This window comes from Oratosquilla oratoria, chromosome 6, assembly GCF_046742065.1.
Source record: "Oratosquilla oratoria isolate Oo_2021 chromosome 6, ASM4674206v1, whole genome shotgun sequence".
Lineage (NCBI taxonomy): Eukaryota > Metazoa > Arthropoda > Malacostraca > Stomatopoda > Squillidae > Oratosquilla > Oratosquilla oratoria.
Window position 1 is genome coordinate 47,643,553 of NC_134782.1, and position 7,500 is coordinate 47,651,052.

The window sequence follows — 7,500 nt, forward strand, 5'->3', positions numbered from 1 at the left end:
CAGAATGTCGAGGCGACGGTGGGAGATGGCAGGATGGTTGGGGCAATGGCAGGTTCACATGGACAAGAGTGAAGAACGCGAAGAAGAAGAACGCGAAGAAGAAGAACGCGAAGAAGAAGAACGCGAAGAAGAAGAACGCGAAGAAGGAGAAGGAGAAGGAGAAAGAGAAGGAGGAGGAGGAGAAGAAGAAGGAGGAGGAGGAGAAGGAAGAGGAGAAGGAGGAGAAGGAGAAGGAGGAGAAGAAGGAGAAGAAGGAAAAGAAGAAGGAGAAGAAGGAGGAGGAGGAGAAGAAGAAGGAGAAGAAGGAGGAGGAGGAGAAGAAGAAGAAGAAGAAGAAGAAGAAGAAGAAGAAGAAGAAGAAGAAGAAGAAGAAGAAGAAGAAGAAGAAGAAGAAGAAGGGAAAACTGTTGCAAAATTTAACGCTGAAGGAAGGACATCTCTTTTAAGATGTGGCCGGAGCCAATAAGGCTTGGACGCCGGGATTGATCGTCTTTTGGTCGAGAGGTGCTGGGGAGTGCAGACCGGGGTCTGAGGTAAAGGAACCTTGCGGCCAAACTTGAGAAAGTCTCGTAGACGGGATCCACAACAAACTGGGCTACCGTCAATGTGACCGTCGTTCCATTTTCTGTGTGGCCACCGGGCCTCTTTCATAGATCTGTAGGACAAATCAAATGGCTATGATGGCAGACCAATCAGTGGCGAGTAAGAGCTGGTAGCCAATCATGAGTCAACCTGCGAAGGGAGGAATTTGAAAAGTTTGGCTCGGTTGACCTTACTGCTTCTACTTGGGACAGGAATCTACTTCGATGATTTGAAAGTTTACTGTCGAGAGCTGAGGCAGTGACAGGATAAGCGATGCCAGACGACACTCTGTGGACGAAAATAATCTCATTCACTTCGGACTGCTAAGGTGACGGTTAAGGTGAGCCTGATGATCTTCAGATGATAGCCTCCTGACAAGGACGATACCAATCCGCCACACAAGGCTACAAACACTAAAGATCTTAATGACCACGATTTCCCTTCTAAACCTGAGGATATTTCGACTAACGACGCAAAGTCCTTCGGCTTTACTAGTCTTCAAGTTATCAGTGACCGTACTAACTTCAACTGTTTCTCTAAACTTTAATATATATCCACTAATGATGCGAGGCTATTCTGGTCTCCTCATCTCTACTTGCCAATCCTAATCCCAGTCCTGACCCTAATCCTGAACCAACCTTTAACCCTTATCCCACCTTTAACCCTATTCCTTATCCAAACCCTGTTCCTAACCACTAACTCCTCGGCCCAGCGCCAGCAAATCATGCCACCTGTGAACGGCCCTCTGTAGATTCCCATAAAGAAAAAGAAAGAAAGAATGACCGTGACACTTCAACCAATAAGGGTGGAGTCACTCTGGCTCTGAGATAGGAAGTGGACACCTCCCTCATTGTTGGCATCTTGATCTCATCTCATCTGCATCCACCACCTTGCACTCATGTACTGAAACTGAGACGCCACTTATGGTTGTCATTGGCATCGAAGAAAGAGCCTATTCCAGGTAGGGTGAATGTTGTCTCCAACAAGACATTATCTCGTTTGCAACGCCTGTAAAATTCCCTACCAGGTCCCTACAAAGAATATAGTGGGCAGGAGACCTCGAGGACAGCGAACAAGTGATATCTCGTCTCGTTGTTGGGTTTATCCAAGTTCACAGTTAGTTAGTTCTTGGAGGTCTCTTCGGTAGGAGGAATAGCCTCACTTTTGAAGACATTACGGCTCTGCAGAGTTCTCCACAATAAATCTTGGAATCCTTGGTCAAACGGTGAATGTGACACCTCTATGAACATGGACCAGACATCCTTAGTTTCTTAACAAAAGAACATAAAATGGAAGAGACTGCAAGAGACCATAAAGCTTACACTTGGCAGTTCCATGTCCTCTAACTCCTATCACTCCCATCTATAAAGTTATCTAACTTTCTCTTTGGAGTTGCAAGGTATAACAAAAAATCAATGTTGGCATTTACAATCCCAGATTCACTTGACAGGAACCTGCCTTGTAGACAGACTTCGTTGTAGTTATAAAAAACCCTGAAGTCATCAAGTAAGACCTGTATAACACTTGAGGATATACTTCCTACCAACAAGTCGAGCTTGGCAAAGAATATTTATTTCTTAGCGAGATAATACTTATCGATAAGAACATAATTCACACTGCAAGGCATGTGTCCCACAATGCACCCTGTCCATATGTGCAGTATATGTTCGTCGAACCGATTTACCTCCACAGTTACTTCAGTTGGAAATATTACTGACAACGCACGCGTTAGGCTTGCCATCGGGGAGGCCGTATCTATAAAAAAACGCAGTTTCCGCCAAATTCTTTCCAAGCAGATCAGGGCAACGCACTTTGGAAAATGTAGCCACGCTCGCAATCATGTAACAGTATTCTGGCAGTATTCTATCATTTCCGGAAAGGGAGATAATATTTTGTTGGTGGAATCTAGCGCTTCTATCCTTGGGTCAATATCGCTCGGAAGAGGTGGAGAGCAAATGAGATATTTAAAGAATTTAAAGGATGGTAGAAATCAATTGGCCCGCATTTTATTTTATTCTGTTTATGTATTTATCTATTTATTAATTTACTTGGTTATATTTTTCATTATATATATATATATATATATATATATATATATATGTATATATATATATATATATATATATATATATATATATACATATTGCACTGGATGTAATAAATGAAAGCGCTCTGCTTCGTTAATTTCTTTTTTCCAAGTGGTCTACTTTGCATATATATATATATATATATATATATACATATATATATATATATACATATATATATATATATATATTTACTTTTTGTACTGGATGTAATGTACGAAAGCGCTCTGCTTCGTAAGTTTATTTTTCCAAGTTGTGTATTTTGCATATATATATATATATATATATATATATATATATATATATATATATATATATATATATATACTTTTTGTACTGGATGTAATGTACGAAAGCGCTCTGCATCGTTAGTTTGTTTTTCCAAGATGTCTATTTTGCATGCATATATATATATATATATATATATATATATATATATATATATATATATATATATATATATATATATATATATATATATATATATACATTGACTGGAGATGAGTTTCCATTCATAGGAGAACGCTACATGGTTCAAACCCGTAAGGATGACACTGAAGTCCCTAGGAAGTTGACTGCATGAGTCATAAACAGTACTCCATTCATGGGGAATTTCAGGCACCTGTCACTCGAACTCACCTCCTGTCCCTACACCACTGAACCTCTGAGTGTGAGAACCTTGAGCAGTTCAACAGCCTCTCTCTTTCTCTCTCTCTCTCTCTCTCTCTCTCTCTCTCTCTCTCTCTCTCTCTCTATTTCTCTCAACATCGTGATGCTGATATCCTCAATTCTGATGGGAGTAGAAACTAAACATTTTGGAGCTCCATAAGGACAAGTAGCCAAAGGATACATGTAGCTTTTGTTCTATCTGACTAGGGAATGTATGTATATATATGTATATATATATGTATATATATATATATATATATATACATATATATATGTATATATATTTATATCTATATATATATATATATATATATATGTATATATATATATATATATATAATAGAAAAAAATCATGCCAGTCACGTGCTTTTGTTTTCCTTTTTTCTGAATATTAGACAATCATATTTAGCTGATTTTTTTTAAACTGATGGAACTACTCTCCATTCCACTCTCACGCAATGGAAAGTGAGAAACCTCATGTAGAACGAAGTTTTTTTTTTTTTTTTTTAGGCCGACATTGGGTCGCCTCCCCACCTGGAGCAGTTAAAACTACTCTGAAAACTACATCAAAGCCCAGGTTCATTTTACAGTTTTCTTTGTTCAACACCAAAGAGCTTTGTTCAATTGAAGGGTGGTTCGTTCTCAATTTGATTTAAGTGAAAAAAGTCACATCACACCCGGCCGGCCTGCGAAGAAAACGGAGATTGGGAACCTGCGCAGTGGCACCGTATCTCTTCTTTTACGAGTCGAGCCTCCTCCTCCTCCTCCTCCTCCTCCTCCTCCTCCTCCTCCTCTTCCTCCTGGGGAAGTAAAGGGTTTCTAAAGACTGATACGCAAATGGACATGAAATGCATACATACATACATACATAGATACATACATACATACATACATACACATACACACATATGCACATACACACACATCGTTTGACGATGCAGTGCTACCATTCTCTACGGTTTATTTAGCGATCCGAGCTCGAGTCCCGCCCAGGGCTGAAAATAATTCAACATCGTTGCACTGTAAGCCGGTACTCCAACTCTAGTGGGCAAGGAGTTGTGTGTGTGGGTGTGCGCGTAAGGTCACAGCATAACCATAGATTGGGCTCTGAGTTCTCACATGGGAGGGTAATAACTGTCGATCACGAGTCCGACACGTGATTCAAGACCGTGATGAATCACACACAGTTACACACATGTGTAGTTGTATGTGTGTGCATGTGTTGGTCGTGGCTCCTACCAGTGATAGAGAGATAATACGACAAGATGTCTCTTCACAGACAGCCCTGGTGATGGCCACGGCTCGCTCGACCTCAGAGGTTCTGATCGACGTTCGACAAACTTATTCAGACGAAGAAGATATCACTCAATCAGTTTCTCTTAGATGAACTCTTTAGCTGAATAAATTCTTCATCTTCTGACCCACTGCGGGTTTTCTTCCCTTGACACGGGCGGATGCTCCTGAGTTCCCATATGGTAACACTTGGTACAGTTTAGAAAAAAATAATAATCTGATGCAGACGTATATATATATTTCTCTCTCTTTCTCTCTCAAGGGAAATGAGATATACACCGGAAGAAAAATACACATGATGTTCAACTCAGAGGCACCAGAGACAGAAAGACAAAGAATTTTTTTTTGTCATAATTCCTTTTTTTCTCAAAAGTATTTTTTGTTCCATCTGGTAATGTGAATAACAATCGTGTCTGTTTTTCTACTGTAAAATCGACAAACTCTCTCTCTCTCTCTCTCTCTCTCTCTCTCTCTCTCACACACACACACACACACACACACACACACACACACACACACACACACACACAAACACACACACACACACGTACATATACACCCATACTATTTCTAACCTTTAGACCATAGACGGCATGTTCGTACAAGTCCTCAATTCCAATGTCCCTCCGGGTATCTGGGTCCTTAAGAGACTGCCTGGCACAATATGGCACACAAGGAATACAAAAGGAAACAACCCGCGGCTCCTGTAGGTTGCACCTTGGGCAGAAGAAGACTAAGCACATCACGGAGCATCATATCGAGACCGTTCTGTAGTACCACAATCAGCCAGATATGATAAAGGTTTATCTGACAAGAACCCACCTATCCTGTGATAAGATAGCCGTTATTGTTTACTGCCCTTATCGGGGGCTCGGGGAGAGATAACGATTACGGGCTTATCGCTTGATTGCTGGATAAGAGATGGTTGGGCGGTTGAAGCAGCCAGATTCTCACCGGAAGGCATGATGCCTTTCTGCTTAAAAAAGGAACTTAAGTCCTCATGGCATAGGGACGCAATTTGCTCGTCACTCTTCATCCTCCTTGCGACCTCCCTGTGCGTTATCAGGAACTTGCCTGATGAACTTGTCTCACTCCTGAGGTACTCTGAACCACGAGGAACTTGCCTTTGTGTTGTAAGCATTTACCTTCCAGCTTCACGATACTGCATCTTTACCATATTTGCATGCAATCACCTTCTCTAGCAACACAAGTACATAGGGCAAAGGTGACGATATTTGTCACGGGAGAGCTCCCATAGTAGTGAGCGTCAGGACATCTATTTATACTTTACATAGAGCTTTCCTGATAACCATTCCTTATCTGTGACTTGGAGTATATTACATGAGATTTACTCACTTCTCCACTGCATCATGTTTGCGCCTTTACTAGGAACTTGCCTGACGAACTTCCTCTGCCATGACTTCTTTGTATATTACATGGAACTTGCCTACATTCTAACTACAATCTTAGAGCATCTTATCTGGAACTTTCCTCAACCATGGTCGACATATTCGTGCGCCTTTACTGAAACTTACCTATGTCTTGGCAGAAATTTGATCACAGATGCTATCTGGAACTTGCCTTCATCTTAGTGGCAACATTCTTGTTTGTTTATATCATGGACTTGTCTACATATTAGTTTCAAAATGTTGTTACATTCTTACACGTAATGTGTCAGCAAATTGAAGCCTCTCAAAAATCTAATCTTATAGTTTTCGTATTAATTCACAAACTAATTTTACAAATTATATAAGATTAAGTTATTGAATTGCAATCAAATATCATAGGGGCTTACCATGGTCTTCTGTGAAACCCGACTTTCCTCGTTCTGTACGTTACCTGAAATAAAACAAACAACATTAGACCCCACTCTTGCAGATTCAAACTATATTAAGAATGTGAACGAACACACACACACACACACACACACACACACACACACACACACACACACACACACACACACACACACACACACACACACACACACACACACACACACACTTAGCTCATAAATACAATCTTATTGTTTTTATCTTCTCTCAGCAAAACCTTTTGGTTCTCTTCCGTTTCCTTCCTTTTTCTAGATTCTCACCGAGTAGTGATGTCGCAACTACCTTCCGTTTCTGTTTCCGTTTCTTCTTCTTCTTCTTCTTCTCCCCTGTTTAACGCTTGACCTATGATCCGTGGGGGGGGGGGGCGATGACCTGAGACGCAACCTCCCACACCCTTTCCGGGATAGGTAAGAATATAAGAGTTAAGGAGACTGCAAGAGACCATAAGGCCTACACTAGGAAGCTCCGTATCCATCACCACTTGTCATCCCCATCCATAAAGTTGTCTAATCGTTTCTTAAAACAACTGATAGTTTCAGCGCTTACTACATGGTTACTAGGTCTATTCCATTCGTCGACCACCCTATTAGTAAACCAATTCTTGCCTATTTCCTTTTTTAGGTGTCGTAACGAACATTAATGAATTTTCTCAATTCATGATCGTTTCAGAATGGAACTTCCACCATTCACATTTACTCGGAAGTTTTATAATTGTTTCGCAGTAGAACATGACAAGAGACACACAGAGATGAAGCCAAGATCCAAGAGTTTTAGTTTTTTGTTTCTTCATGATTTGTACGTATGAACGTGCTGTAATGGTTGATTAAAACTGGACTAGCAAACATCACTTGCTGTTTCGGCAACATTATAGAATCTTTGGATTACTATCATTTTTTGAGATAGATAGATAGACTGAGAGAGAGAGAGAGAGAGAGAGAGAGAGAGAGAGAGAGAGAGAGAGAGAGAGAGAGAGAGAGAGAGAGAGGGAGAGAGAGCGTGTGTGCGCGCGCGCGCGCATGCTGCGGTGAATTTTC

General features: G+C 40.7%; 1 long non-coding RNA gene across 1 annotated transcript in view; it reads right to left on the reverse strand.

The window, feature by feature from the left end:
- Window positions 1–5,349, reverse strand: part of LOC143026473 (uncharacterized) — a 107,615-nt gene extending 102,266 nt beyond the window's left edge. The window contains exon 1 of the long non-coding RNA XR_012966492.1: window positions 5,207–5,349. This is a non-coding gene — a long non-coding RNA (uncharacterized LOC143026473). The remainder of the gene's footprint in view (window positions 1–5,206) is intronic.
- Window positions 5,350–7,500: the final 2,151 nt, after the last annotated feature.